General features: G+C 48.4%; 1 pseudogene; it reads left to right on the forward strand.

Annotated features, from left to right (window-relative positions):
• Positions 1-14,583: 14,583 nt before the first annotated feature.
• On the forward strand, positions 14,584-17,722 carry LOC138999799 (transcription initiation factor TFIID subunit 9-like; annotated as a pseudogene).
• The last annotated feature ends 5,851 nt before the right edge of the window (positions 17,723-23,573 follow it).

Consider the following 23,573-nt stretch of genomic DNA (forward strand, 5'->3'; position numbering starts at 1 on the left):
GAGATTCAGGCACCCTCTTAAAGGGCCAACGTACAGAACTCCACCTTGTGCTGTGGCAGAGAGAGGGCGGAGTGGATTGGAGCTGTGTGAGCAGAACCCAGGACTAGGGACTCAGGGGTTAGAGCTCAGAAGGCAGACACCCCCAGTTTCCTCTATTGAGTCATTCCCTTACACAGCTAAGGACATCTTTCCCACATTTGCCTTGCCTGGTGGGGGGGCGGTGAGGGAAGACAGTTGACCTACTCTCATGGAAAATACATTGCCCTGAGGCTACTTAAGAGACCAAAAGAACAATTAACCTCCAGGCAAAAGCAATGGCCTCCCCCTGTTGAAAAAACTCCCCCACACCTGAGGATGATTGCCAGGAGCAAATTCAAGTGGAAATCCTATCAGTCTGTAGGCAGTCTCTGGAGGCTTTGAGGCTTTCCCTGTTCTAATTAGTCAGAAACCACATTTGACTGTGTCCTGCACTTCAGATTGAGAGCTGTAGAGGATCTACAAAAACATAGTGACAAACCCAAACAGAGAGCCAAAATAAGGAGACAGACAACCCCCAAATGAAAAACAAGAGAATTCTCTAGAAGGAGACATAAATGAAGCTGAGATTTTTAGAAAATGTACTTTCAATAGAGTTTAGAGTAATGATAGCAAAGATGCTCAACAGCATGAAATAAAGATATAAAGACTATGAAAAAAATCTTAAATAGTAAATAAACCCAAATTTGCTAAACTACTGGTGTCCTACTCGCGGTCTTTGGCTGAGGGACCTGGACAGATGTCACCAAGTCTGTCTCAGAAACCAGCCCGCAGTCCAAGGCATGAAAGACCCGGTAACCCATCCCCTCCCCCAACCCCAGGCCTGGCCCCTCTTCTCAGCTTTGCCCATCCAATCAGCAAAATGTTACACTTAGTATTTTGTTTGTCACACCATGTTTTTCTTTATACATTAGAGAGAAAGCAGTGTCTGGTCACAATTTATAAACGGAGGAAATGGCTGCATTATCCCTTGTGAACATCAGACTCATCAACTGTCCCAGTGACCAACGTGCTCCCAGGAAGCAGAAATCCTGTCCAGTGAGGGGAGACCCCACCAAGAGCCAGGAAGAGCCAGTTCGGACTGTGAGCGGAATCGAGCAGCGAGATCTCACAGTTTTGTTTTTTTCTGTATTCATCACCCAGGTCATTGCCTCTCCCATGGATTCTAATAAAAGTCCCCTGGGGATGAGCATTGCCAGTTGTCCCGTCTCTAGACCTGAGTCCCCAGCAGACCCTGGACAAGCAAGGGGTCCAGCCCTATGTTTAGACACAGGCCTGTGCAGCTCAGAGGGGCTGGACTGGGTGACCAGTGACACATAGAACAGACCCAGGTCATTCATTCACAAGGGAAATTGGCTAACTGCCCACCTGCACCCCATCTCCCCTTCACCGCACAGGGAAACCAGCCCGACCTCAAACCACGGTCAAGGCCAGCGTGTGTGAAGTCTCCCACCTCCAGGCCCTGGGGAGAAACGTGGAGGATGGACTGAAGAAGTGGGAGTGGGCGCTGGGGACCTGGGAGGAGGCAGCTGGATGGTGGGAGAGGTGGGGCTCCCAGGACCGGGAAGGGAGAGGATGACCCCTGGGCACTGGCTGGCGACTAGAGGGAACCTTTCACCCGGACACAATACTGGGTTCACCTGAGGGCAGAACCAAGGCTTCTGGCCCCTGAGGTTTCCCAGCCCCCAGGACAAGGACCAGGTGCAGTTAACTTCTCAATCAAAAGACTAATCAATGATAGTGCCTCCCCCAACCCCCACGGGGCGGGGCCTGAGGACAGGGCAGGAGGAGTCAGGGCAGAACCTTTAGGACCTGCCCGGTGGATGGTGGGTTACTAACAGGGATTTAAGGCGGCACATACAGGCCTGGGGGCCCAGCCTCAAACACAGAGGGCCCAGGAGCATCCAGGATGCAGGAACCTGAGTCGCCCCCGGGTGAGTCTGGGCCCACCGTGAGGGCTTGGGGACCAGAGGTGGGATCCTGGGGCTGGGACTGGAGGCTCCCGGGCTTCCAGACCAGGGCCAGCTTCTCTGGGCGGCTTGGTGAGTTTGGGGGATGGAATGATGCCTTCGGGGTGAGGGCCAGGGGAGGGGAAGCCCACCCGGGACACCAGCCTGGGTGAGTTTGAGGGCCCCGCCATGCCTGGCTGTGGGCCCTGCAAGAAGAACGCAGGCGCTGTTCCCGGGCCCGTTTCAGAGATGTGGACGCCCAGGCCTACAGAGGTCAGGGGTCAGGCGGGCAGTTGGGGGTGTGGGTCAGATGCCAGGCTCTTATCCACAGCACGGTAGCCGCCCTGCGCCTGGGGACCCCGCCTCTCACAAGGGCCTAGTGAGCTGCGGACTGTCTGTGGGTCTCATCTCAGCCTGTTTCCCCTTCTTCCAGGCTCTCCACCTTCCCCAGCCCAACGGATAAAGAGGCGGAAGAAGCGCACGGTGTACAGCATAGAACAGCGGCTGCAGCTGGAGGAATTCTACAAGAAGAAACGCTACGGGACCTACGAGGAACGCGTGACCCTGGCGAAGCAGGTGAAGGTGGAGGAGGAACAAGTGCAGGTACAGTCCCCACTCCCACCCCCACCCTAGGAATCACCCCACTCGCTCCCACTGCCCGCTGCCCCCTGGCCCAATCCATGCCCTACCACGATGCAGGGGGTTGCGGGCAAGACCAGACCTGAAGGACCAGGTGCTGCCCTGGGTCAGCCGTGTGGTCCGGGCCTGGACCCTGAGTCCACCTCAGCCCTGTGTGGGGCAAACTGGCCAACGGGATGTAGCCCCTCGCTTCTCGCCAGGCACGGCCCCAGACCTCCGGCCTCTGGGAACCCGGGGACCCTCTCTCGCAGACCCCTGCCTGGTCCCTGGGTGTCCAAGCCCTGCCCCTCCTGTCCTCTGCGCCTTCCCTGGAGCCCACGCGGACCCAGGGCCCAGAGTTGGGTCTGGGGGCGGAGGGAGAGGGTGAGGCCGGCCCTTCTTCCCTGAGCCTCCTCAGCCCTGGGCGCAGGTGGGTGCGCCCAGCTTCTCCTCTCTTATACTTGCTCCGTGTCCCCTCTCTCCCCAGGTGTGGCTCAAGAACCGCAGGGCCAAAGACAGCAGGCTGCAGCGACTGAGCGGGCAGCAAGGCCAGGGAGCCCACGCTGTGCCCCAGGAACCGGGCGTCTGCGCCCCTCAGCCTGCGCCCGCGCCTGTGCCTGCGGGCCCTGCCAGACTTGTCCTGCCCCCGCCATGTGTGTTCCCTGAGGAGCCAATGTTCACAGTCTGCTTTATGCTCCCCACCGGCCCTGTGTACCTCGCCGTCTCCCTGCAGCGCCCCGGCCCAGGTTTCCGCAGCCCCCCTCCAGACAGCCCCTTCCAAGAGTTCCCAGCGGCAGAACCCTGAGTCTTCAGCTCCATCCACGCCTGGTGGGACCCTGAGCAGGGTGCCCAAAGCGTGGTCCTCGCAGCAGCTGCTCCAGCTCCAGCCAAGGACACAGTTGGGCCTCAGGGCCCCTATACCTTCAATTTCTTTCCCGACCCTGTTGTGACCCCTGGATACACAGAGCTGCTCTCACCCAAAAGTCCTTTCGAGGCCCTGTTTTCCTTCTGCACGCCTTGGGATGAGAGCGATGAGGACTTGTACAAGTTACTGGAACTCTAAGGGATTCTGTCCCCGCCAAGTCCTGCAGATGCCGCGGGACCAGAGGGGACCCGGGTGTGCGCCCATGTGGGTGCGAGAAGCACTGGTCAGTGCGTCTCTGCCGCCAGTTGCTCTTGTGCAGAGTCAGCGCACCTCTAAGCATCCACCTTGGGGAGGTGGCCTGGGCTGTGCCCCCTTCGTGGCCACCGCACACGCGTGTCATCTCAGGCTACTCTGAGGTCCTGGCTGCACCCAGTAGGGCTCACGTTACCTCGCTGCCAGTTCTCAGAGCTGGGAGCGCCATAGCTGCTGGTGGTGCAGGATCCACTGGAGAGCTACTGTCCAGAACCTTCCCAAGGACCCAGCCCAGCCTCCACGCTCCTGCTGGCGGCGTGCTCCGGCACCGGTAGGACTGGGCAAGCTTTCCGAGTGTGCACATCTGTGACTCGTGCCTTCCTTGTGCTTTTCCTATCGCGTTCCCTGGACTCGGAGAATTGACCCACTTCTCACGGCATAATTGGACACCGGGTAGACTCAACTCATAACATATTTATATTTTTATTAATTTTTAAAATATATTTGAATTGCTTCTATTTCTAGGCAATGAACGCCTTACAAACCTCTGTCCCATTTGTATTTTCCATTGGTAAAATTTATTGATTTTAATATATTCTATTTCACTATGACTCATTACCTGTTTTTATATTATGTCTTTGTCGTTTTTATCAGTGGAAAACTGGTGCTGCAAAATAATAAATGGATTAAAAATTAAAATGACTTTTATAAGCTTCACTTTCAAATTGACGTACAAGTTTATAGAAGTTGTGTTCATTGTGTCTCCTCTTCTGGTTGCAAACTGGTCATTAGTACATCTGGACTTGATTTGGTGAGAGAGGAGTTCAATTTTGGGTTATTTTTTTTTATCATGGGTTTCCAACTGTCAATCATGGAGAGGCTGGTGATATGTCATAAGTGAAGGTTCCATTTAACCACAAAGCAGTGCAAGACATACACAAGAAATAGGAGGAAGGAATTCAAAGATAACACTACACAAAATCAACATACAGGAAATAGAACAGTAGAATAGGAAAGGAATGGAGGAATATACAAAATAATAAAAATAATGAGAACAATTACATAAATAGCAATGATTATTTTATATTTTAAAAGAAATTATATATTACTAGAGGCTCAGTGCACAAAATTCATGCACTGGTAGGGTCCCTAGGCCTGGCTGGTGATCAGAGCCAGCTGAGGCCTTCCTTCATTCAGTGCTACCCCATGGTGTTCAGCACAAGTCATAGTGAGTGATCAAACTCCCAGCCTCCTGGTGGAACTCCAAAGGGAGTTAAATTGTATATTAGCCTTTTATATATATAGATTAGGGGCCCAGTGCATGAATTCGTGCACCTTGAAAGGAACTGTGGGTCGTGAGGCTGCAGTGGGCATAAGGGTAGGTCACGGCCCATCCTCGATGCCCCTGCCCAGCCCCTCCTGCTGTGGCCCAAGTCCCCTGTCTGCCGGCAACCCCACTCCTTCCATTCCCACACTCTGACAGCACCAGCCCCATTTGCTACCGCTAATGGTGTAGAGGGATTGCGGCCAGCACTAGGCACCAGCAGCGTGTGTGAGCAGTGACTGCCGGCCCCGATCACCCTCAGGAGCAGGGGGAGGTGGAGAAGCCCTGACGGGCAATCAGGGCTGGCAGCCGCTGCTCACAGCGGCTCATGGCACCGAGCGATCAGGGCCAGCGCTGGGCACCAGGAACAGGTGTGAGCGCCAGGCAGGACCACAGTGCATGGGAGCAAAGAATTTTCAGTTACCAGCAGAGGCTTGACCTAATGACCATGACTGGCTTCCCGCCTTGGTCTGGCGCCCCCGCTCACCTGCTCCACTGACGCTTGCCATGTTCCGCACTCTGCCACCTGCTGCCGACTCCCACTATGTTCTGTGCACGCCCCCTGGTGGTCAGTGCATGTCATAGCGACCGGTTGTTCGGTTGTTCCAGCGTTCGGTCTATTTGCATATTAGCCTTTTATTATATAGGATTGTTAATCCTCAGCTCAAGATATTTTCCCATTCATTTTTAGAATGACTGGAAGAGACAGAGAGAAACAGAAATGTGAGAAGGACACTGTGATTGGTTGCCTCCCACAGGCACCCCAACCGGGCCCAGGGATAGAGACTACAATCCAGGCAGGTGCCCTTGTTAAGAATCTAACCTGGGACCCTTCAGTCCTTGGGCCAATGCTCTATCCACTGATCCAAGCCTATTAGGGCTAACAGTGATGACTTTAAATTAAATGTTCCAATAGTAAAGCTAATGGGTAAAGCAGGGTTGGCACACATAGACAATGGAATATCACCCAGCCATAAAAAGGAAGGAAATCTTGCTCTGGCCAGTGAGCCCAAAGGGTGTGGGGTTTGAATCCAGATCAAGGGCACAATCTGGGTTTCATGTTTGATTCTCCACCCCATTTCGTGTGGGAATGAGAGGCATCCAATCTTTCTCACATCTCTCTCTCTCTGTCCCTTTCTCTATTTCCTTCTTTCTTTCTCTCTCTCTCTCCCCAATTCTCCCTCTCTTCCACTCTCTCTAAAAATCAATGGAAAGATATCCTTGGGTTTAGATTAACAACAACAACAAAAAGAAGGAAATCTTACCATTTACAGCAACGTGGAATGACCTAGAGGGTATTATGCTAATAAGTGAAATAAGTCCAACAGGAAAGGACAGATACCATATAATTTCACTTATATGTGGAATCTGGGGTGGTGGAGGGCGGGGGGGGGGAGAGAAAGTAACTCACAGATACAGAGGACAAATGGATGGTCGCCAGATGGGAGGGGTTGGCGTGTCTGGGGTGAAAGGTGAAGAGATGGAGATGTACTAGTTGACAGGTATGCAATAGTCATGGGGATGGAAAGCACAGCATGGGGAATACGCTCAGTAACATACTAATAGCATACATGGTGCCAGGTGGGCTCTGAACTTATCCGGGGAAATCACTTTCTAAGTTATATAAATGTCTAACCATCATGTTGTACAATGGAAAGTAATATAATATTGAATGTCAATCCCAATTGAAAGTCTTTTTTCTCTCTCCCTTCCTTCCTCTCTGTAAAATTAATTGTTAAAAAAGAATCATGTATAAACAGTAAGTCAAGAGTCAGTGAACATATTGCTTTGTATCGCAAAGTCTGAATAGTAGAACCTCCTTTCTCAAACTTAATTAGTTCTAGAAGGCTGTTTGGGAAGCAGTTTGTTTGAAAACCCAATCATTCCCACCCCCATTAGAAATTATGTAAATTGAGTTAATCTGTTCCAGACCACCAACTGATAAAAAGGTTTTAATGTTAGTATAAATAAACACTTCTTTTCTTAAATGCATTGAACCAAACCCTATAAGCCCTAAAGCAACTTTTCATGCATCACTGCCTCTGAAATGCTACCACCACATCATGCTTTTTTTTATCCAATCAGCAACAGGGTTTCTATCTATTCAAGTGCCTGGGATTGTTGTGCTGGGAGCACTTTCACACCCTTAGCAATGCCAGCACTCTTGATGTCCTCTTTATCTTTTAAAATTGTGCTAAGGGTGGATTTCCCCAGCAGCAAAAGTAGTCTATCTCCTTTGATTGTTGCCTGAGAGATGCTTTTTGTCATGCTGTATCAGCAGGAAGGGGTTGTCAGGTCAAAAACTGAACTTTGGGTGACAACCAAGACATTTTTCTGGGTTGAGATTCTAATTGTTCCAGATGTTCAAGAACCGAGGTCGACTGCATTTTGGATCCACATTATCTATGAACTTGACTATCTACATCGAACATGTCAAACTCAAAGGCTAAACTTAAACAAAGTTTAAGTTTATGTGGGCCACAAAAAAAAAAAGCTTTAGTAATTTTCATAGACACATAGGTTTATTTCAATAGAGACATGCTGAATACAAAGGGCTGAAATAAAGAGTAATCGTTAATATAAAATAATAAAACATTTTAATAAAAATGGATATTTTTCCTTGGACATTAACTTACCAGACACTGAATAACTGCACAAATTAATGAGCACAGTACAAATAAACCTATTTTTCTTGTTTTCCAAAAGTGAAATATTTCCTGTTGCGCACAACAAATAAGTCAGTCCAAGACTAATAACGTGGCAATTGGCTTCTGCAATATTGGCTGCTAGTATTAGTGGAGAGAAATGGTGCGCCTGTGCCTAAGGCACTTAAGGGAAACGAATGCAACATGATTATAGTAATCAGGCATTAGGGAACGTTGTGGTTCGTTATTAATAACTAGAGGGCCAGTGCATAAAAATTCATGCACTGGAGGGGGTCCCTCAGCCTAGCCTACCCCCTCTCACAGTCCAGGAGCCCTTAGGAATGGGAGGCGATCTGGCGATCAGGGGAAGGTGACACCCCATCACATTTCTGCTGCTGCCACTGCCAGCAGTGCAAGCCTCGGGCAAAGGATGCACTGCGTAGAAGATGTTCACAAACATCCTCTGGAGGCCCTGGGCGGCGGGGCAGCCACCATCTGAGGCTTGCCTGCACCTCAGGCTGGCCCTGGGCAGCTGGGCGGCTGAGGGGACTGGGCGCCACCATCTTGTGGCTGTGGTCACCACCATCTTTTGGGGTGGGGCAGTCAATTAACATATTCCCCCCTTATTGGCTGTGGGTGCCATGATTGCGATGGCATGAGGGTCAATTATCATATCCCCTCTTTATTAGATAGGATTATTCATAACAGGATATTGTAAAAATTAGGTAACGAAATTTTTCATCAAACGTTTCTTACATACCATTATATTGGCTGGGCCACCAAAATAGTCATTGTGGGCCCCATGTGGCCTCCCCACCAGTGAATTTGGCATTCTTGAACTACATGCTCTCTCCGTCTCCAGTCTCCAGCTTCCTCTGCTGCCCTCTTGTGGCTGCCCTGGCCCCTGAGTCTCCCAAAGCCTTTCTCTAACCCTGTCCTGGTCCCATTTAGCAAAGGCTCCAATCCTCTTAGCCAGGCCAACCTCAGCAAAATATAGGGAGGCTTAGCAGGGATTTGGAGGGACACGTGACAGGCTGTGGTTGAGGGGTGAGCACAACCTCAGGAGGAGGACACAGAGGAAGACAGACTGAGGAGCAGGAGAGGGGACACAGAAGGGGAAACATAGGTGCAGAGAGGGGCGAGATGGCGGTTAGGGACAAAGGGGAAACCGAGGCAGGGACATTTCTTGATCTCAAAACCAGAAAATCCAGGGTGCCCCCAGCTTGGGTCACTTCCCATGTCACAGCAGCTGTCCCATGTAGTCTAATGTCCCTATAAATGTCCATTAAGGCCGGCAGCCTAATCCCGTGCCAACAGGAGGCCCCACCACACACCAGAGCATTCCAGCGCCTTTCTGAGAAGACAGCCAGCATCTGAGCTGCGGGAGCCGGCTGCCCAGCTGGAGAGCACAGCCCCCACCCTCTGCTCTGGGAGTTGGGTCCAGCCAACCTGCTTCTTGGACTATTCGCAGAAGGACATGTGGGCAGCTGGACGTCCATGGGACTTTGGGTAACGCTGTCACCTTCTCCACGCATGTGGGGGTGAATACCATGGGGTGTGTTGTGCCATTAACATGCTCAGCACAGAGCCTGGGTCACAGGTCCTGAATCAATGGGAGTCTTACCATCCTGCCACTTAGATGCCCCCCTCATGTCCTCCCTCCCTGCTGTCTGTGTTGAGTAACTCCCTACTTCCCCTTCCCTCTTCTCCTCGGGTTTCTCTCCTTCCTCCACAGTCTCTGGGCTTCTCCCCAGTGGGTTTCTCTGGCCTTGACCTGGTCTGGCTCACCACCTGCTCCCACCCTCTTCACCCAGGCCCGGGCAAGCCAATGTCCACAGAACCTCAGCCAGGTCAGAGGAGAAATGAAGGGGACATGCATCATATGGACAAATTATGTTCCCCCTGCAGGCCTGGGGGTCTATACCCTTTTCAAGCCCTGCTCCCACCTTCTCCTGCCTCCTCAGTGCCTGTGAGATCTGGGCTGCAGGTGCATCAGAGTCTCTGGGATCCCCTCCCTCATGCGAGACCCAGGAGTCACTCTCAGGAAGAGACAGAGAAGAGCAGTATCTTGTGGCTGCGACTCATCTGTAGTGACTTGGGCAGGGGATGCACTGCGTAGATGTTCACAAACATCCTTGGTTGCATTTGCATTTTCAAACAAAAATTAAAGTCTATTTGTCTCCAAACTCACGAAGTTGCATTCTTTGGATATATACAGCTTTTTATGTCCATTGTCCCTCAATAAAGTGCGTTTTAAAAGCCTACCATCCGACAGGCACACCTGCAACACTCAGCCTGAGTTGGACTCATTTCTTGTGAAGCAGTTTCTGGTCATGTTTTCATCGCTGTTGCAGACACTGGCTTCAATGTGCTGAAGGCAGCTGCCATTGGTTACTTATTAGGCCTTCTGCCCGCCCCCAAGCTGCCTTTTCCTTAAATAAAGTGTTTAACTTCGAAAAAGTTGTTTTTATTGATTTGAGAGGAGAGAGAGAGAGAGAGAGAGAGAGAGAGAGAGAGAGAGAGAGATATTTCTACTTCCACTTATTTAGTATGTATTCATTGGTTGATTATTTTATATTCCTTGAGCAGGGATGGGACCGGCCTTGGTGAATCAGACAGAACAAACTCTAACCCACTGAGGGAACAGCCAAGGCCCAAATAATATTTAAACCCTCCATTTTTGTTTTTTTTTTGACTCCACTCAGCTCTCTACCTCCCTCCTGGCCCTGTGAAGCAGGGTGGGAGGAAATGTAAGCTTTGTCCTGTATTCATTTCCTCTTCGATGTTTGCATTTCTTCCAGGGAAGTGAGGGTTTTTTATGTTTTACCTTTTAAAAAACAGTATTGTTGATAACTTAAAACTCTAATGCTTTGCAGCTCATGTGCGAAAAACCATGTGGAATACACACATACACAAACTAGTACAAGTAATAAATGAATTTTGCAAGGTCCCAGGATGCAAAATGAATAAGCTAATATTAATTGTATTTTTGTGTAATGAAAATGAGGAATAAGAAAAGGATATCTTAAGAATGATATAATTTACAGCTTCAGACCAGTGGCAAGGTTGGTTGTACCTTTGTCCCCAACACTGAAAGGTGGAGGGTTTGATTCCCGCTCAGGGTACATGCACATGTTATAGCTTCAATGCCTGGTCTGAACGGGTACAGGAAGTAACCAATCAATTTTTTTTAATATTCTCTCTCTCTCTCTCTCTCTCTCTGTCTCTCTCTCTCTTTCTCTCTCCTTCCCTCCCTTTCTCTCTCCCTCTCATACTCTGTTTCTAAAATTAATAAACAGATCTGGGAGATTAAACATGGGAGCAGAGTAAATGGAAGCTCACAAACATGCTCCCAGGACCAAACTGGAATTACAACTGAAATACAGAATAACCAGCCTGAGAAAATAACTGAGGACCAGCTGGAGAGAACCCTGATATCCAAGGACAGAAAGTGGAAACCGCATCAAGACAGATAGGAAGGGCGGAAGTATGAAAGGGCTGGCCAGGCTCCCACAGACAGCAGCTGAAGTTCTGCGGAAATATCTAAGCTGTGGGGGGCTGCCACTGAGAACTCTGGGGTCTAATCCCATGCTGGGGCCCTGAGCAGAGAGCACCGGATTAGAAAGGTGACCACATACACCTGGCGTTGACAAACAGCAGGGTTGCTGCCAGCCAGGGAGAGACAGCTGGAAATAAAGGCATCTTCTTGAAGGGCCCACACACAGCATTTTGAGTGCAACCACTCACCTTAGGCTCTGGCAGAGGGAGGGCAGAGTGCACCGGAGCTGGATAAACATAGGTCAGTAATGGAAGCTCTGGGGTTAGGGCTCAGAAGGTAGACACACCAGGTTCCTGTGCTGAGTCATTCCCTCAGGCTGGGGCGGTCATATTTCTTAGGCAAACTTTTGCTACCCTGCCATTTTTGCCCAGAGGAAGACAGTTGATCCACCCTATTGGAAATGCTTTGCCCCACACTTGTGGAGTTTCAGAGACTCATTAAGAGACTGAGCATAGCCCCAAGCAGTTTGGCTCAGTGGATAGAGCATCGGCCTGAGGAATGAAGGGTCCCAGGTTCAATTTGGGTCAAGGGCATGTACCTTGGTTGTGGGCACATCCCTAGTAGGGAGTGTGCAGGAGGCAGCTGATCGATGATTCTCTCTCATCGATGTTTCTGACTCTCTATCCTTCTCCCTTCCTCTCTGTAAAAAATCAATAATATATATATATATAGAGAGAGAGAGAGAGAGAGAGAGAGAAAGAGAGAGACTGAGCATAACAATTGGCCTCCAGACAGAAGCAATTGCCCCATCCTGTTGGAAAACCTCTCAGCTTACCTGTGGACACTTGCCTGGAACTGCTCCAGACTGAATACAATCCATCTGCAGGCAGAGGTGGTTCTCAGGAGGCTTAGAGTCTTTGCATGATCTAATTAGTCAGAAACATCAGCTTGAGTCCCCACCACAGACACCATAACTCCAAAGAACAGGAACAAGACAAGGATATCTGCTTTCACCACTCTTATTCAACATAGTACTGGAAATCCTAGCTACAGCAATCAGACAAGAAGAAGAGATAAAAGGCATCCAAATTGGAAAGGAGAAAATAAAAGTATCATTATTCACAGACGACATGACATAGAAATCCCTAAAGACTCCACTAGGAAACAACTAGACTTAAGAAATGAATTTGGCAAGGTAGCAGGATATGAAATCAATCCACAAATTGATGGCTCCAATAATGAACCCCCAGTGAGAGAAACTAAACAGACAATCCCATTTACCATTGCAACAGGAAAATAAGATACCTAGTAATAAACTTGACCAAGGAGATAAAAGACCTGTACTTGGAAAACTATATAACATTTAAAAAAGAAATAGAGGAAGCTACAAACAAATGAAAGTGTATACCATATTCATGGATTGGAAGAATTAACATCATTACAATGTCTATAATACCCAAAGCAATCTACAGATTCAACACAATCTCTATTAAAATACCAATGGCATACTTCACAGAGCTAGAATATACTAAAAAAAATTTATATGGAACCATAAAAGACCTCAAATAGCTGCAGCAATCTTGAGAAGTAGGAGGGATCACAATACTAGATATAAAGCTATACTACAAAGCCATTATAACCAAAACAGCCTGATACGGTACAAGAACAGGCATATAGACCAATGGATCAGAACAGTGACCCCAGAAATTGAGCCACACCATTACAGTCAATTAACATTTGAAAAAGGAGGCAAAAGTCTACAATGGAGTAAAGACAATCTCTTCAACACATGGTACTTGGAAACTGGACAGACACATGCAAAAAGAAGAAAATAGATCACCAACATATACCATATACAAGACTAAACTAAAGGTGGGTAAAAGATGTAAATGTAAGGCATGAATCCATAAAAAATCTTAGAAGAAAACATAGGCAGTAAAATCTCAGACATCTCTTGCCGGAGCCGGTTTGGCTCAGTGGATAGAGCGTCGGCCTGCAGACTGAAGGGTCCCAGGTTCGATTCCGGTCAAGGGCATGTACCTTGGTTGCAGGCACATCCCCAGTAGGAGATGTGCAGGAGGCAGCTGATCGATGTTTCTCTCTCATCGATGTTTCTAGCTCTCTATCTCTCCTTCCTTGTTGGGGTCCAACCCCAGCGGGTCCAGGGATCCCCAAAGGTGTGGACGGAGTCGGCGAAGAAGGAATGACACGGAGGCTGCGTTCAGTTGATCAGCAGCCTAGCCAGGATCTCTAGCCAGGAACTCCAGCCAGGTTCTATCCAGGTTCTCCAGCCAGGTTCTGTAGCCATGTTCTCTCGCTAAGTTCTCCATCCAGCTTCTCCAGGTTCTCCTGACATGTTCTGTCTAGGTTCTCCAGCCAAGTTCTGTAGCCAGGTTCTGTCCAGGACCTTTTGCCATGTTCTCTCGCTAGGTTCTGTCTCTAGGTTCTGTCTCTAGGTTCTGTCTCCTGTTGTCTTGTTACATCTGTATTTATACCAGTTGATTTTAATCCTGTCAATTTCTATTCCAAAGGTTAGGGCGTTTCTTATCTCCATTCCAGGGAGTAAAGATTATGTAGCTTAAGCGTGATTGTTCTTAGTTAAAGTGATTAACTACCCGCCTGGCACTTAGTTGAGGGCTTTTATTCCCTCCCTAAATTCAGGGAAAAATTCCTACCTGGGGAAACAACCTTTCTCGGAGAGGTGACCTTGGTTAAAACACATAGCACCAAGAAGGGGAGCAAACATAAGAACAGTATGCCATATATGCCAGGTCCCTTGAAACATATGCTGTGCAGATGTTTCTTCTCTGCAGCGACTGTGTCAAGCAGCAAGGATGGACCGGCTCCCGGCAATGTGCATCTCTCATCGATGTTTCTGGCTCTCTATCTCTCTCCTTCCTCTCTGTAAAAAATCAATAAAATATATTTTTAAAAAATCTCAAACATCTCACATAGCAATATGTTTATGGATACATCTCCTAGGGCAAAGGAAACTAAGGAGAAACTAAACAAATGGGACTACCTCAGAATAAAAAGCTTCTGCACAGCAAAAGAAACCACGATCAAATTGAAAAGGGAACCCACCGAATGAGAACATATTTGCCAATGATACATCTGATAAGGAGTTAATTTCCAAAACATAAAGTACTCATACAACTCAATAAAAAAGAAGACAAACAATCCAATTAAAAAATGGAAAGAAGGCTTGAATAGACCTTTCTCCAAAGAGGACATACAAATGGCCGAGACACATGAAAAAAATGCTTCTGAACATCCTGCTCATGGATACACCAGGGGTTGGAAAAACCACATGAGGCAAAGAACTTGCTTTGAGATCAGGACTGAAATACATTAACATGGGTGATTTAGCTAGAGAAGTCTCATCACTGGATATCATGGAGTCTGGCAAGATGGCTTCTCCCAAGAGCATGCTGGAAGATGCACAGATGATGGCACAAATCCTGAAGGATATGGGGATTACAGAATAGGAGCCCAGAGTTATAAATCAGATGACGGAGTTTGCCTTCTGATATGTGACCACAATTCTAGATGATGCAAACATGTATTCAAGCAATGCCAAGAAAGCTACTGTTGGTGCAGATGATGTGCGATTGGCAATCCAGTGTCTGCTGACCAGTCTTTTAGCTCTCCGCCCCCAAGAGAGTTTTTATTAGATACTGGTGGCCTGGTGCACGAAATTCATGCACATTAAAAGGGAATTAATTAGCGGAAATATTTTAATATTGTTATTTGCCCTTTCTCTATAACAGAAGTGTGAGAGGGTAAAGGGAATTAGTAAAATGTATATGAAAATAATATATAAATTTATTAATAAATAAACAGTAACAAAAGGATATAACAACAACAGAGGCATGATAGAAAAACAACAAAAACATGAGATAAAACAACAAAACCGTGATATAAAAATAACAGTGATGCAAACAATGACTGATAAAGTGATTAAACTTATTCTAGTATCTCCCTGTACACCACATTAAGAGCGAAAACACTTTCAGAGTACTTGACTAATTTCCCTTGTGATGAAGTACTTAGAAGTTTAACTTTAACATCACATGCTCTTCAAACTCGAGAGAAAGCAACATATAACTGACCATGTGGGAAAATGGGTTCAGGTAGGAATATTCCTACTCTGTCTAGGGTTTGTCCTTGTGATTTATTAATAGTCATCACAAATGCTGGCATCACAGGAAACTGTCGTTGAATCAATTTAAATGGGAGGCCAGTGTCAGATGGGGACAAATTAATTCTTGGAATCAGAACAACCTCTCTCTCTGCAGATCCTATTAATACTTCAGCTTCAATAATGTTGCCTAACCTGCGTGGCTCAGTGGATAGAGCGTCAGCCTGTGGACTCAAGGGTCCCAGGTTCGATTCCGGTCAAGGGCATGTACCTTGGTTGCGGGCACATCCCCAGTAGGGGGTGTGCAAGAGGCAGCTGATCGATGTTTCTCTCTCATCGATGTTTCTAACTCTCTATCCCTCTCCCTTCCTCTCTGTAAAAAATCAATAAAATGTATTTAAAAAATAATAATAATGTCAGGTCATAATCTTTTGATAATAAATCTGGTACCATTACAAAGACCCCATTTACTATTAAGATTTCTCAATAACATGATGATTGCACCCACTTTCAATTTTAATTTGTGACACGGCATTCCTGAAGGAGTAATACTACTTAGAAATACTATGGGAAAATTTTCCTTTTCAGCATCATCTGTGGAATCAATGGAATCATCATTCAAATATGTGTGAAAATCTCCATCGAGTATACCCAAAATTTCTTCATTTAATTTTTGAACTTGTTCATTTTTTGGACAAAGAATTGCATGTTTAGATATATTTTTAATATTATCTATAGATACAGTATTTCCAAAGGTAGCTTCAATAATAGATCCATTACAAATTATTTCACAGGAAATTTCAATAATATCCGTTCCTAAATGAAAACTGCTGTCAAGTTTGCCATCTCCAAGTTTTACTAACCATTCACTATAAGCAGAATCCTCTGATCTCATATATGTTGTAAGAGACAACTTTCTGAAACACCCCCAAACATTGTAGTACTTTAAACTCGTTTGTACTGTGGCCAATCACATAGCATGTGGTACAATACTGAGACATTGTCGAAAATCCCCTCCAAGAAGAACTTTCCCACCAAATACAACATTCAAATTCATAATTTCTCTTAGTTATCTGTCTATGGCATTTATAGCATGACTGGATGCCATGGTGCATTCATCAATAATGAGAAGTTGGGCCTTTATAATAGTTTTAGCAACTTCACTGTTTATATTGAGCCTAGAAATTGAAGTTTCATTTAGTGGAATGGGTAATTTATATTGAGAATGAAAGGCCCTTCCACCGAGAAGTAAATTTGCAGCAATTCCTGTAGACGCTGTGGGTACAACAGTACCACCATGACCTCTAATATAATGTATTAAAACTTTATACAGATATGCAGGTGAATAGGATTCCTAGCTGGCAGGCCCCTGAGAGCAAGCTGGCCACCTGTAGATTCCGTGAGGAATGAGGCTCCCTCCTCCCTCCTGTCAGGGTCTGGGGTGCAGGTGAATGGGGTTCCTGGCTGGCAGGCCACTGACAGCAAGCTATCCAACAGCAGATTCTGTGAAGAATGGGGCTGCCTCCTCCCTACTGACAGGGTCTGGTTTGAAAACCGGCCACGCCCCCTATTGGGCCAGAACCAGAGTTCTACCACAAGTGGCCTCCTCCTCAGCAACCCAGGACTGAGTGCTGCTGGGCTCTCCTGGTGCTCTGAGGGTGGGTTCTTCCCTCAGGCCAAATGGGAAACAGCTGGGGAGGGCGAAGCCCTTGGCAAGGCGACCCAGGACTCAGTGCATCCAGGCTCTGAGGGCCGGTTCCTGCCTGAAACCTCGACCTCGCTGGAAACAGCTGGGGGAGGGCGCAGCTGTTGCCAAGACAACTCCTGCAGGACTGACTTCCTTCCAGTTGGTGGAGCCTCGGCTGTGAGGCATTACATCTAAGGTTTTAATATAAATAGATTGCAAGGCAAGAAAACCAAACCCCATTGCCATTGATCAAGCCATATTCAGGTCCTAGAATGCCACCTCATAGCTATTGCTTGACTTCTCCAAACTATAGGCTTACATCTTTATAAAAGACAAACAAACAAACAAACAAACAAAAAGCTTCTACTTCTGCAGGAAGAATACCAGTTCCATGGTTAAGTGTTGGTTTAGTTACTAGCAGACCAAGTACTTCCACACTTGGCACACCAACCCCACACACCATGTCAGTTTCAACTGAAGTAGGGACTCCAGTGTCCCTCACAGGGCAAAGGTTTACACTTCACGGTCCCCAGCTGTAAAAGCATCAATTCCTGCATCATCAGCAGTTCAGAATGTTCTGATTAATCCATCATGGATTGGGTCCACACACATTCTTATTACCCCTGACATGGTGTTCCCTCAAAATACTGCCAGTGAATCAACAGACACATTGAAAAGAAAACGTGAAGGTGATGATGATGACTAGGATACTTTGCAATGTAGACTTGAGGCATGTAACATGTGTACTTGACTTTGAATCAATCCACTGTACTGAGAGTCAACACGCACGCTCGATGTCCTCAAGTTGTGCTTTAGAATACTTAGTATTAAGTCAGTCAATATAGTAAGCATAGTTTTTAAAAAAATATATTTTATAGATTTTTTAAAGAGAGGAAGGGAGTGGGATAGAGACTTAGAAACATCGATGAGAGAGAAACATCGACCAGCTGCCTCCTGCACACTCCCTACTGGGTATGTGCCCACAACCAAGGTATATGCCCTTGACTGGAATTGAACCTGGGACCGTTGAGTCCGCAGGCCAATGCTCTATCCACTGAGCCAAACTGGTTAGTGCAGTTAGCATAGTTTTTTAATTGAAATGTATTTTCTTTAAGAGAAGGCATAATGCCGTAACCGGTTTGGCTCAGTGGATAGAGCGTCGGCCTGCGGACCGAAAGGTCCCAGGTTCGATTCCGGTCAAGGGCATGTACCTTGGTTGCGGGCACATCTCCAGTGGGGAGTGTGCAGGAGGCAGCTGATCGATGTTTCTCTCTCATCGATGTTTCTAACTCTCTATCTCTCTCCCTTCCTCTCTGTAAAAAATCAATAAAATATATTTAAAAAAAAAAAAAAGAGAAGGCATAATGGTTTCCCATCAGCCTTAGGATGAAAGAAATAAAGTTGTCATTTATTTTTTTTTTTTAATCTTTATTGTTCAGATTATTACATTTGTTCCTCTTTTTTCCCCCCATAACTCCCCTCCTTCCAGCTCCCACCCCACCCTCCACCCTCACTCCCCACCCACTGTGTTCATCCATAGGTGCATGATTTTAGTCCAGTCACTTCCTGCATCTCCCACACCCCTTTTCCCCCCAAGAATAGTCAGTCTATTCCCTTTCTATGTCCCTGATTCTATTATAATCACCAGTTCATTCTGTACATCAGGTTATTTATTCACTTGATTCTTAGATTCATTTGTTGATAGATGCATGTTTGTTGTTCATAATTTGTATCTTTACCTTTTTCTTCTTCTTCCTCTTCTTAAAGGATACCTTTCAGCATTTCATATAATACTGGTTTGGCGGTGATGAACTCCTTTAGCTTTTCCTTATCTGTGAAGCTCTTTATCTGACCTTCAATTCTGAATGATAGCTTTGCTGGATAAAGTAATCTTGGTTGTAGGTTCTTGGTATTCAGCACTTTGAATATTTCTTGCCATTCCCTTCTGGCCTGCAAAGTTTCTGTTGAGAAATCAGCTGACAGTCGTATGGGTATTCCCTTGTAGGTAATTGAGCCTCTTTCTCTTGCTGCTTTTAAGATTTTCTCTTTGTCTTTTGCTCTTGGCATTTTAATGATGATGTGTCTTGGTGTGGTCCTCTTTGGATTCCTTTTGTTTGGGGTTCTCTGAGCTTCTTGGACCTGTAAGTCCATTTCTTTCTCCAGATGGGGGAAGTTTTCTGCCATTATTTCTTGAAATAGGTTTTCAATATCTTGCTGTCTCTCATCTTCTGGCACTCCAATAATTCTGATATTAGTCCGCTTAAAGCTGTCCCAGAGGCTCCTTACACTATCTTCACACTTTCGGATTCTTTTTTCATTTTGCTTTTCCAATTGGGTGTTTTTTGTCGAATCTTTGGTTTGATTCTTGTGCTCCTCTGGTCTGCTATTGGGTATAATATTCTTTATTTCAGTCCGTGTATGCTTACTTTCTAATTTCTTTATCGTAGCATCGAGGGTCTCATTAGTTTTCGTGAGGCTCTGCACAAATTTATGGCAAGCCCTCAAAATTGCGATTCTTAGCTCCATATCCTCCATTTCTGTCATGTTTTTTTGTCTCCACATCTTTTATGCTTTCTTGGTGTACCCCCTTGTGGTCTCTGTGTGCAGTCTTGTTCTAGCCAAGCCTTAATTGTTGTAGTTAACACTAGAGGGATTTGACCACCAGGCCGACTCGCTGTAGGAATCAGCTGTTTGGAAAGCGTCTGTCTTCTGGGGAGGCGCTAGTCCAGCCCTTGCCTGAGGCGATCGGCAAATGGCTGTGCGCAGGGTTTGGGCGGGGCGGGATCAACAGGGCGGGCGGAAGGAGCAGCTATGGCCGCTCTCAGTCCTGTCCCAGCAACCGCTGCAAACCTCGGAGGGGCCGTAGCCAGACAGTCCCGCTTCTCCCGTTTGAGTCTGGGTCCCTAGAGACTCGCCCGGATCTGTAGCCCAGAGTCTGAGACTCACTCCTGAGTGAAAACGACAACCGCGCCCTCAGCCACCAGCCTGCTCCCACTGACCGCTGCCCACCATCCAAACCATGCCCTATCCAGAGCCCACCCCAATGACGGGCCGATAGTTGGGTCTGGGGGCAGAGGGAGAGGATGAGGCCGGCCCTTCTTCCTTGGGCCTCATCAGCCCAGGGCGCAGGTGGTTGCGTCCAGCTTCTCCCCTCTTACACTTGCTCCCTGTTCCTTCTCTCCCCAGGTGCGGCTCAAAAACCTCAGGGCCTAAGACCTCAGGCTGCAGCGGCTGCGCAGACAGCAAGGCCAGAGAGCCCACGCTGAGCCCCAGGTAACTGAAGTCTGAACCCCTCAGCCTGCGCCTGCACCTGCGGGCCCTGCGTCTCAGGAGGACCCTGTGGCCCCGCCGGCTCTGTGATTCTAGGGGGTCCTGTACTCACCGCCCGATTTGTGCTCCTCACCAGCCCTGTGCTACCCGCCGCCCTCCTGCATCACCTGGAACCGGATTTCTGCAGCCTCCCTCCGCACAGGCCCTTGAAAGTCTTCCCAGCAGCAGATCCCAGCTCCTCCAGCTAGAGCCAGGCCTGCTGAGACCCTGCGCAAGGCATCCAGGGCACAGTCCCAGCTGTACCTGCTCCCGCTCCAGCTCCAGCTCCAGCTCCAGCTCCAGCTCCAGCTCCAACCCCAGCTCCATCCGAGGAAAAACTCTTGCCTCAGGGCCCTGATGATTCCTGGAATTTCTCTCCAGACCCAGACCCTGATTTCACAGACGTGCTCTCACCCTATTGCTCCTCAGAGGAGCCCTTCTCCTCCCCCAGGCCCTGGTATGACGTTGTGGGTGACAGCCACGTGGACCTCTTCCAGTGACTGGATCTCTGAGGGAGTGTGTCCCCGCCAAGTCCTACAGATTCCGCGGGAACAGAGGGGACCCGGGTGTGCGCCCACGCAGGTGCGAGAAGCGCAGGTCACTGCATCTCCACCGCCAGTTGTTCTTGTGCAGAGTGGGGGAACCTCTAAGCATCCCCCTAGTGGAGGTGGCCTGGGCTCTGCCCCCCAACCCCCTTTGATGGCCACTGCGCATGGGCGTGGCGGCGGGCCAGGGCTGCTGAGTCCAAGATCCAGGCTGAGACCATTAGAGCATAGGTGACCTCCCTGCGGGTTCTCAGGGCTGGTACCTCAAGAGCTTCTGCTGCTGCTGCTGCTGCGGCGGCGGCGGCGGCGGCGGCGGCTGGATCCATTGGAGAGCTGCTGCCCAGAACCTTCCCAAGGACCCAACCCAGCCTCGGCGTTCCTCCTGGTGGCGGGCTCTGGCGCCCGTAGGACTGGGCGAGCTTTTCCAGTGTGCACATCTGTGACTCGCCGCTTCCTGGTGCTTTTCCCATCCCGTTCCCTGGACTCGGAGCATTCAGCCCCTTCTCGCGGCATCATTGGACACCGGGAACACTCATCACGTGTTGGGGCGGTTTATTTTATTTTATGTCATGTTATTATTTCTTTGCTCATGTCTCTGCATTCATTGGAATTGATGCTCTTTCTCGACAATGAACCCTTACAAACATCGGTCCCATTTGTATTTTTTTATCGGTAGAATTTCTGGATTTTAAGGACCATTTCAGTGCTTCTCCTTGCCTGTTACATATCTGTTTGATCTTTCCATCTGTGGCAAACGGATGCCCGCAAACCTAATGAATTTCTTAATAAAAGTTAAAAATGACCTTGACCACGTGTTTCATGTTCAAATTGACATAAAACTCTCTAGAAGCCCTGTCCACTGTCTCTGCTTTCCCCACTGTAAACTGTCCTTGAATACATCTAGCAGTGATGGTGTGTGGTGTGAGGTAGGGCTTCAGCTTCGGGGTGGTTTGGGGTGTGTGTGTGTGCGTGTGTTTCCCTGGATTTTCAAACTCCAATGTAAGCAGAGGCCGTTCGTTTGTCCTAAGCCAAGGGTCCAGGTAACCACACGCCAAAAGTACACAGGAGGTACACTAGAAACAAGAGAAAGGAATTCAAACATAGCACTACAGAAAGTCCTCAACATACAGGACAAGGGAGCAGAAAAATAAAAGAGGAACAGAAGATTCTAAAACAATCAGAAACCATAAAAATGCAAGCACGCATAACTGGAGATAATCTCTTCAAGTATAGGTGGAGGACAAGATCCCATTGAAAGACAAACGGAGCCCGGCTGGTGTTGCTCAGTAGGTGAGAGGTCGTGTCATGCACGGGAAAGCTGAGGGCTCCATTCTGGGTCAAGGGATTCCTGGTCAAGGTCACATACCTGGTTGCCCATACCAGGTTCTATCCCTGGCTTTGGTCAGGGTGCTTGTGGGAGGTGACCAATCCGTGTTTCTCTCACATCATTCCCTCTCTCTCTCTCTCTCACGTCAAAAAATAGCAAAATTTCTCTAAAACATTCTTAAAAAGTAAAGAAGCTCACATTTGCTCAACTACTGGTGTCCTACTCACGGTCGTTGGCTGAGGGACCTGGACAGATATCACCAAGTCTGTCTCAGAAACCAGTCCGCACCCAAAGGCATGAAAGGCTCGGTTCCCCATCTCCTCCCCCAACCCCAAGCCTGGCCCCGCCCCTCAGCTTTGCCCATCCAATCGGTGGCACGTGACCCCGATATTTCTTTTATTTTTGGTTTGTTACACACCCTGTTTTTCTTTTAGACATCATGGAGAATGGGGCCTCCAGTCACAATAATAAACCAAGGAATTGGTTGGGTGATCCCTTGTGGACATCAGGGCCATCCACTTTCGTGCAGAACAACGTGCTCACAGGAAGCAGAAATCATGTCCAGTTAGGGGAGACCCCACCCTGACACGGGAAGAGGCGGTTCAGATGGCGAGCTGAATCTAGCAAGGAGATCTCACCGTTTGGTTTCCTTTGGCATTCCATCACGCAGGTCACCGTCTCTCACATGGATTCTAAGAAAAGCCCCCTCGGGAACAGCACACTACCGAGTCCTCTGGAGGGTAGGACCACGGCTGTCTGGCCACTGAGGTCTCCCAGGCCCTAGGACAGGCACCGGGTTCGGCAGCTGCGCCATCAAAGGACGAATCAATGATTGCGCCTCCCCGAGCGCCCCGGCAGCGCCCCCCTCCCGCACGCCCACGGAACTCCAGCTCCTTGCAGAGACACACCTGCACAAGGGGCGGGGCCTGAGAGCAGGGCCGCCTAGAGCGGCTTAGGGAGGGACCCGTGGGTGGCGCGTGCCTACCAGGTATTTAAGGCGCCACTCAAGGGCTGGTGGCCAGAGCTTCAAGCGCAGAGGGCCCGGGAGCATCCATGATGCAAGAACCCGGGGTTCTCAACGGTGAGTCTGGGCCCACCGTGAGGGCCTGGGGACCGGAGGTGGGATCCTGGGGCTGGGGCTGGAGGCTCCTGGAGGCTTCTCTGGGAGGCTTGGTGAGTTTGGGGGATGGAATGACACCGTCGGGGTGAGGGCGGGAGAGGGGAAGCCCACCCGGGGCTCCAGTATGGGTGAGTTTGAGGCCCCGCCAGCCTGGCTGTGGGCCCCGTAAGAAGCACGCAGGCGCTGTGCCCCGGCCCCTTTCGAAGTTGGGGACGCCCAGGCCCCGGAGGCCCGGTGTCCGGGGCGGGCAGGTGCC

This window comes from Myotis yumanensis, unplaced genomic scaffold, assembly GCF_028538775.1.
Source record: "Myotis yumanensis isolate MYYU_CA2020_CCGP unplaced genomic scaffold, mMyoYum1.0.hap1 SCAF_23, whole genome shotgun sequence".
Lineage (NCBI taxonomy): Eukaryota > Metazoa > Chordata > Mammalia > Chiroptera > Vespertilionidae > Myotis > Myotis yumanensis.